An 8889-nucleotide genomic window follows, 5' to 3' on the forward strand; every position below is an offset into this window, starting at 1 on the left:
CACCAACATAAACTCTTTTCACATTTTTCATCCATACCTGTCTGACTAAAAGGAAAAAAAATATGTTGCAGCATTAAATCCCGTGACTACTTGGTTCTATTCCTGAAGTCCCTCTCCTGTTCCATGGGTCCACCTATTCATGACCCACAGTGCTGGTGGCATTAGTGTATGTTTCAGCATTTGGTGGGTCAATATCCCTTACTAGTCCCTTCAGAATTTTTCTCGCTATGCACACAATTAATTCTTCCAGATAAACTGGAGGATCATTCTATCAAAAGGATGGAAATAAAGAGTAAAAGAAAGAGGGGGTGCAAAAAAGAGAGTTCAAGAAAAGAAAAAAAACCTGCTAGAATATTTCATTTGGATTGCATTGAATATATAGTATTCAGTATTTAGTATTGAATATTTCTATCAAGGACCAATGCATAGGTCAGTATTTATTAAAATTTGTATGTTCTTCATTCATTGGATGGCTCTCTCTTATCACTAGACTTACTACGGGATGTGCATTTGGGCTCTAGAATCAGCCTTGGGTGGGGAGCACGGCAGCGCCACCTGTTCCACGACTTGGGCAAATTTATGATACTCTATCAGCCTCAGTGTCCTCATCTATGAAGTAAAGATACTAAGAGTAATACCTCCTAGAAATGTGCAGGTGAAATGAAATAAGGTAAATGGGCAGCATGTGCTTAGCAGAGGGTTAGCGTTCAACAAATGTGAACTATTACTATTATTATTATTTTTTTACTATTATTATTGCTACTGCTGTCATTATCAATATTGATTAGTGCTATTTTCCATTATATTTTTCTATGGGTTAATATTTCTTCATTGATCAAATAATTGCTTAGGTTTGTCTTTGGCTTTTTTTAAAGACTTTATTTATTTATGAGACACACACACACACACACACACACACACACAGAGAGAGAGAGAGAGAGACAGGCAGAGACACAGGCAGAGGGAGAAGCCGGCTCCACGAGGGGAGCCCGACGTGGGACTCGATCCCAGGTCTCCAGGATCACAGCCTGGGCTGAAGGTGGCGCCAAACCGCTGAGCCACCCAGGCTGCCCTTGTCCTTGGCTTTCTTATCTAACCTTTCACATAGATTCCAGTAACATTTTAGCTGATTATTTTGAATTTCCTAAACAGACCATGATCACATATGTAAATAATGACAATCTTCTCCTTTCTAATTTCAGTACTTATCGCACCATAGAGTAATTTCAGAATAATGTCGAATAATCTGGCACCCTTTTCTTATTTCTGATATGCTTTGACTTCTCTTTCCAAATACAGTGGCATTTTCCTCACTCTCTTTTCTTTGAATCTTCAGATGCATTGGACATTCCTGACCTCTTCCTTTCTCTTCATCTTTTCTCCCTTTACTTTCCTTCCTCATGACCTGATGTTGTTATCAATGGGTATGTTGGGGGGGGGGGGAGAAAAGGTGGCCATGCACCCTTTCTTGTCATGGAAGGACATTTATCTTTAACCTTCTGTTCTGTGTATGGTGTTATTCTAGGGGCTGTGTGAAAATATAAACATAATCAGACACAGACTCTCCCAGCCTAGAGTTGGGAGTAAATCAGGTACATGGCTAACTCCAAATTAAAGCAGCATGTGAAAACTTTCCCAAGAAGGTGTTCCTCTAATGTACAGGACAAAGAGACCATTCTGAAAGAGAATCCTCACGTCTGACATGTCCCTGTTTCTTTCTTTCTTTTCTTTTTTTTAAGATTTATTTATTTATTTATTTATTTGAGAGAGGGAAGGAGAGCACAAGGGAGGGGAAGCAGAAGAAGAAGGAGCAGCGGCTACCCACTGAGCAGGGAGACTGATGCAGGGCTGGATCCCATGATCTGGGATCATGACCGGAGTTGAAGGCAGACACCCAACCAACTAAGCCACCCAGGAACCCCCATATCCCTATTTCTTACAGGATTCTTTTTTTAAGATTTTATTTATTTATTCATGAGAGAGAGAGAGAGAGAGAGGCAGAGACGCAGGCAGAGGGAGAAGCAGGCTCCCTGTGGGGAGCCTGATGCAGGACTCGATCCCAGGACTCTGGGATCACACCCTCAGCTAAAGGCAGATGCTCAACCACTGAGCCACCCAGAGATCACCTCTTACAAGATTCTTATTTTGGAGATTTTATCCTGAGTTATCTCAGTTAGAGAGGGAAACTTTAATGGGTTGTCAGTGAGCTGAGCCAGACTCACTAGAACTTAGGTCAGCCCTGGGACCTGCCATGGCCTCTGAGAAGTAGAACATGTGTGCACACGTGTCTTTTTATTATTTTATTATTTGTTATCATTTCTTTTAATTTTAAATGTTTATTTTTTATAGCTTTTCAGGAAATTCTCCCAGTAGTGATTTGATTTGCACTCATTCCCATTCCCAAGGGTCTCTTCACAGAAAGTAATTTAAGGTTCAGAAAAAGTCACATGTGAAAAGATAGCATCTGTTACAATTATAATGAAATAGCAGATGATTTAGAGGACTGCGTAGGACATGGCCATACTTCAGGTTCTCATTATTAACAGTGATTATTGTATAATAGAACATTCTTTTTTAGAGTTAAGCTTTCTTATTTTATATATAGATATATATAAAATATACTATATATACTATACTATATACTATATATATATACACACATAAATGGGTATTTGGAGGAAGTCCCAAAGGGGAGCGAGTCAGCCTGATTACCTTGGTATATTGAAAGTATTATTTCTTTTCTAAATAAGTTTATATTCTGATTATCAAGTAATGCAGTTTATGGTAGAAGCTTGAGAAAGTCCACAAATGTTTAAAAAGGAACTTTTGTATCAAATAATGATAATCCATTGAACATGGGCAATTAATTTTGTTTCCATCACAAATTGCATTAAAATAACAGGAAAGTGTTTTTTTTTTTTTTTTAAGTGCACAGGCTTACAAGGAGAGAAGAAACAAAAGAGACAGTAGCAAAAACATTTTGGAAGCTGGAAGCAGATGGTTGTGAGGTAACAGATTTAGCAGATGTGAGGAATAAGCCTGTTTACGTGACAAAGTCAAAGTCTCAGGAATTGGTGGCAATGGATAATCTCTAGAAGTTGGAGTGAGAGGAGGCTGAAATCATATGTAGTGGCTAAAAGCTGATGAGGAGAGAGTCTCCCTATTAGGGGACATAGGTGCAATGGAGTATCAAGATACCTCACTGAAAAATAAGGTAATTAAATAACATCCTTATATCTTATGTTCTCTCCTCCCCCACTTGGCCTTCAGGACACTGGCCGAAAGGCCTCTACTCTTTAGACAGGGGCATGGAAGGGTCTTTCTGGAGAATCTGAGCAACTCCAGGGACTTCTTTAATGAAATGGCCCAGCTGGTGCATTCTATGGTGAAGGCAGGACAGGTGAATAAGTGCCTGCTCTGTGCTTAGAGTCTCCACTCTCGTTTTGTTTGTTGTTGCTTTAATAGTGGTCATTCCCATTCTTTTTTTTTAAATTACTTTTTAAATTTAAATTCAATTTGCCAGCATATAGTATAACACCCAGTGCTAATCCCATCAAGTGCCCTCCTAAGCAATTGCACTACTGGGTATTTACCCAAGGATACTACTGATGTGGTCATTCCCATTCTTAGGTACAGTCAGTTAAGGACATTTGAAGAAAGTGGATAACATGTAAGAGCCCAAAACAAACTGAAGAAGACAAGATATAAGAAATAAATATTTAGGAAAAGAGAAACATTCAAAAAAGTGATCATTAATATCTTTAGAGAGGTAAAGGAAGAAACTGCAACCATGAAATGAGAATTGGATGTTATGAAGAAAAGGAATATTCTAAAAAGCTTTTGGAAATCAAAAACATGATAGCAGAAATGAAAACTTTTATGGTAGGATCAGAAGGCAGAACTGAAATGTCAGAAAGTAGAGCAAAAAAAAAAAAGAGAGAGATTAAAAAAAATTAAGAAAATTGGAGAAGCAGTCCAGAGGTCCATTATCTGAATAATAGGAAAACTCAATATAGAGAACAGAGACAATGGAGGAGAGGTAGCAGCAACAAAATCATGTAAACATTTTCTCAGGGCTCATGGACATACATTTACAGTTTAAAAAGACCTGTTGAATTTCCAGCACGGTTAATCAAAATACAGCCGGTATCACTGTGAAATTTCTAGACACTGAGGGAGGAATTACAGGGAGGAAAAAAAAATCAAAATCAAAGAACCTGGAATTTGAACTTTTAAATAAACATCAACACTGTAAGCTGAATGTCAAACATGAATTATGAGGGAAAATTATACCTCACCTAGAGTTTTTTACCCAAACTTCAAGTAGTCATTTCTAAAATCAAGGTCATTGAAAATTATTTCCTAGGGAGTACTAGAAAATATACCTCACCAAAGTAGAGAGAACAGGTGGAGGATTCAAGAAACTGAGATCCAGCAAAGGAGATGACTGAAATGACTGAGAGTTAGAGTTGTAGAGATAGAGATTGTGAGTCCAGATGTGAGCAATGAGAAGGTTCTAGAACTTCCTCCAGAAAGATGAAATTGATAGACTGCATGATATGCCTTTAATGTCTTGAGTGTCAGATGGTTGGGAAGTAGTTTTGGATTGAATACATAGAAAACTATGGTGGAAAAAACCCAAGATAATTATTCACTCCAGAGAAAAAAAAGTACAGAGAAAAAATGATACATTAGTACACACAATTCAGCTCTGAATAATATTTACATTATCACAATAATAGAAATAATAGAAACTGATCCAGCCAAAATTCTATATAACCATATTGGAAGGTTGGAGTGAAGGAAGGGTTTATATGCATGTAGGTGGTGTGTGCATGTGTGTAGGGTGTCTGACAGAAGGAAGGAGGGACTCCTCTTCATACTCCATAGGGAAAGTCAACAATCCTAAAAATTGAATCACATTATTTAGCTCTATGGTGTTAATAAAATGACCAGTTAAAAGAGTAGAGGAAATCGGTGGCATAAGAGACAGGGGCCTGCTAGTTTTCATAAGAAACCTTTTAGAGCTCTTTAACCTTTTATATGAATGTGTAATTTTGATACGAATTTTAAAAATTAAATAAAATTATATAATAAAGTTGCCACTGTCCTTTTGTTATATTTTTTAATGTATTTACATGCAAGTGCGCACACACACATTTTTTGCAATGTTTGATATGGGTCAGATACTGCTTTGGACTTTGGGAACAGAGTGCAAATGAGATCAAATATAATTTCATCCCATAAAAACTTTCTCTGAAATTCTGAAAAGTAAATTTTGAACACATGCTATGGAAAATAATAGGCCATGGTGTAGTTCAATTTTCAGCTAGTAAAATGTCCATAAATCAGCTGAAATCCTCATTAGTAACTCAGTTATGTGCCTGGGACTCACTGCTGTCACGTTTTATTTGTTGTCTCACTACATTCTCTATATGAACCCTATGAAGATTGTATCTGGTTCAGCTATCATCTGAAGCTCAGAAGGGGCAAGTAGGCTACTTAAAATCTCACAGAAAGTTTGTGGGCAGCTGGGATTTGAACATCCATTTCCCTGATTCCAAATCCATACTCCAGGTTGTGATTGATTGAAATATTTCCCCAAGTAACTCAGTCTCTGCAGTGAACAAGGTCAAACATCCATTTTTGGGGGGAGCTAATAGAAAGATCATCCTCACAGTGCCTTATAGAGGAGAAAAAGTCCAGTAAGCATGGGGCATTATTATCTTTACTTTCTTCTTAAGGGAGATTTTAGCAGAGTGAGTACTAAATTCACCAGGAGAGTCCACACTCTGATAGATTAGAACTCACTTGGCACCTGTTGAGAACTATTTACATCAGACCCTTAGAACCTCAGAATGAATGAGACGCCAATGAGCATGTGCATCTGTTGCATTTTGGATGTACAGTGTTAAAATGCATTGGGCTAAGACTTGCATTTGTATGATTAGGGAGACTGCATATTAACTATCTTTTGTTTAATTGATGTTTGGAACCACAGTAGTTAAATTTTTAGAATGATTTCATATACCCTTAAAATGAAATTTCATTACTTTCATAAACTGGGAATATATGTGCCTGTAGACTAGCCTTTTCCAAATGTGTTCTGCAGAGCCAATAAGATAGCCATTAAGGATGTCTGTTAAGTCAAGAGCTGATTGTCAACAGAGTTGGGGATTCATGGATTTATTAGTCTCCTCTTGGAGATTTACAGTGCACATAAGCATGTTCAAGACTCTGATATGGTCTTGTATGGAAGAACCATATATTACTGTATTTGACCAGGGTTTCCACAGATTTTTGAACATAGTTTCATTTTTTCCAACTGATTTTTAGTTATGCAGAACACATTTAGGAAATGGGGGACTCCAGGTTATTTTTCTTTTGCAGAAAATGCTTACATCATGACCTTTAGGTTTATTTTAGCTTCAAAATGCTGTGGCTTCACAATTTTGGTCATCAGTTTCATGTGAATCACCTTGAGTTACAATTTGCTCGGTTGTAATTGTCAAATATACACACAAAGTCCTATTTTTACCATTAAAGTTCTGAGATTGTAAAGATTTGATTATGACTCAACTATCTTTGAAATGTAGTTTGGGGGGATCCCTGGGTGGCGCAGCGGTTTGGCGCCTGCCTTTGGCCCAGGGCGTGATCCTGGAGACCCGGGATCGAATCCCACGTTGGGCTCCTGGTGCATGGAGCCTGCTTCTCCCTCTGCCTGTGTCTCTGCCTCTCTCTCTCTCTCTCTCTCTCTCTCTCTCTCTATCATAAAAAAATAAAAATAAAAAAATATTAAAAAAAAAGAAATGTAGTTTGGAAAAATATACCCCAGCATTACAAATACTTTCTAATAAATTGTTCCAGAAGTTGCATGTACCTATATGCACACATGCATACATGGGCAGACACATGTATGTGTATGTGAAATATATCCACACACACACCACATGTGGCCATTTTTCAAGTACTCTGTTATGTCCCTCTTTATTCAGGAAAAGTCATTTAATTGCTTCAGTGAATATCCTTACATATAAAATCTTTGTATGATTGGATGGTTCTATCTGTACGATAAGCTTCTAGGAATATAATTTCAGGTCAGAGAATATATGCATCTGAATTTTAATAGGTATTTATTGCCCAAAGGATTGGAGAGTTCACATGCAGCAACTGTATGAAAGTTGGATTTGCCACTCCCATCGTTGGCAACATGAGTAGATGTTCTTGAACTAAAATCTTAGCAGATTTTGTTTTCCTAAATGGGAAATGCACTATCTCAAAAAAGCTCATTGTTTCATGTATTATTTTGTATTTATTATTTATCCATGTATTTAGTAGGACTGCAAAGTTATTTGGGGGGGCAAGAAGAAGTCTGTGTGCAAGCAGTTACCATCTGTGATTAATACACATGAAATTAATGACAATAATTTAAAGCTTAATTTTATCCTTAAACATGTTCCATACATTTTTTGTTCAGCTTAAGCATTGCCTTCAGTTGAAAACACTCAGTTCTGTGAAATTTTGCCCTAGTAGCTTCTGCCACAGAAATAAAATGATGGCAGAGTTTATGGAAAAAACGCAGAGATTACAAACTTGCGTGTGAAGATATTTTTGAAATTTCCACATTGTCTTATGAAATCTTTGGTTTTCACTGTCTCTTGTTGGACTGCAAGAAAACCTTTTCAGTTGGCTATGAAGGGATGTCAGTAACATAATTGATTCATTCTCTTTGCCTCAAGGAGGAAGACAATGATTCCACAGTGCCCTTCGATGAGAAACGGAAACTTTTGAGCTGCAGCTTCAGTTTATCCTCAAAGCCTGCATTGTTTGTCTTCATCTAATCCAGCTTTGATGGACATCTGTGACAGTTGCCTGTACACTTGCTCTAATGAAATATTAGAAATGGCTGTACATTCAAAGGAAACCCAATATTCTATATCCACACCACTACTGCTAGGATTCAGATTTTGCACATACTGTTTATTGCTTATGTGTAGAAGAAATGTAACTGGTTTTCAGAGTTGTTATTAATATGAATATATATCATGTATTAATACTGAGACAGGAAAAATACATTCCCAGTGTTAGCGATCCTTCATTTCCTGTCTCCAAGAGAAAATTTCACTCATTCGGAGAATAATGTAATTCTTGATAATAAATAAGAGTTTTGATCAGGAACAGCATATGGCTTGAAAATGGAATGTGAAAGATTAGTAAAAGTCGTATCTCATGTTGTTTTTCAGCCCTCATACCACAATTAATGTCAGGCTGGTTATTATGCAAAACAATTTGGGAGTTAATGCAAGAACAAAATCACTTTATATATTTCTCAAAGGATCAAACTGAATGTATGAATCTAATTGTATTTATTTGACATATTAGAAGCTCTGGTTTCTAGGAGTTTGAGAAAGGCATAAAAATTGGAGAAAAAATAAGTGGGTACAACGTACCAGAAATGCTGTATTTTCCATGATAGTAACATAAATTGAATAGTAACCTATAATAATTTAGTGCTGTACATTTTGTAAGACCTTAAAATATTTTATTCTATGGAGTTTACTTTAGTATATTGAGACCTTGCTTTCTAAGATAACAATATCTTTATTTTAATTAATTTTAAGTGCTACTGGCGAATGTAAGCATATGCTTAGAAGCAGTTAGATGTGACAGAATGAGATAATTTATGTAAAGCAGTAGAGTGGCACAAAGCAAGTACTTAATAAATGTTATTTGTTGTTATACTTAGTGTAAAACTAAAGACTTCGTAGTTCTAATTTGGAGGGATTTTGTGATGCAAAATGTTTTAAGTTAGAGATAACACAGGTACAATAAGTATGTGTTGTGAGATTTTACATGTGTTGGGTAGAGGCTGTAATAATGAAAGCATTA

The 8889-nt window shown here is 36.7% G+C and overlaps 1 protein-coding gene across 1 annotated transcript in view; it reads left to right on the top strand.

The window, feature by feature from the left end:
- The window catches only part of CA8 (carbonic anhydrase 8), an 88267-nt gene extending 79614 nt beyond the window's left edge, over positions 1-8653 (top strand). The window contains exon 9 of the mRNA XM_055318141.1: positions 7740-8653. The gene's annotated coding sequence lies outside the window, so the exon portion shown is untranslated. The remainder of the gene's footprint in view (positions 1-7739) is intronic.
- The last annotated feature ends 236 nt before the right edge of the window (positions 8654-8889 follow it).

Source organism: Nyctereutes procyonoides, unplaced genomic scaffold, assembly GCF_905146905.1.
Source record: "Nyctereutes procyonoides isolate TBG_1078 unplaced genomic scaffold, NYPRO_anot_genome, whole genome shotgun sequence".
Classification (NCBI taxonomy): domain Eukaryota; kingdom Metazoa; phylum Chordata; class Mammalia; order Carnivora; family Canidae; genus Nyctereutes; species Nyctereutes procyonoides.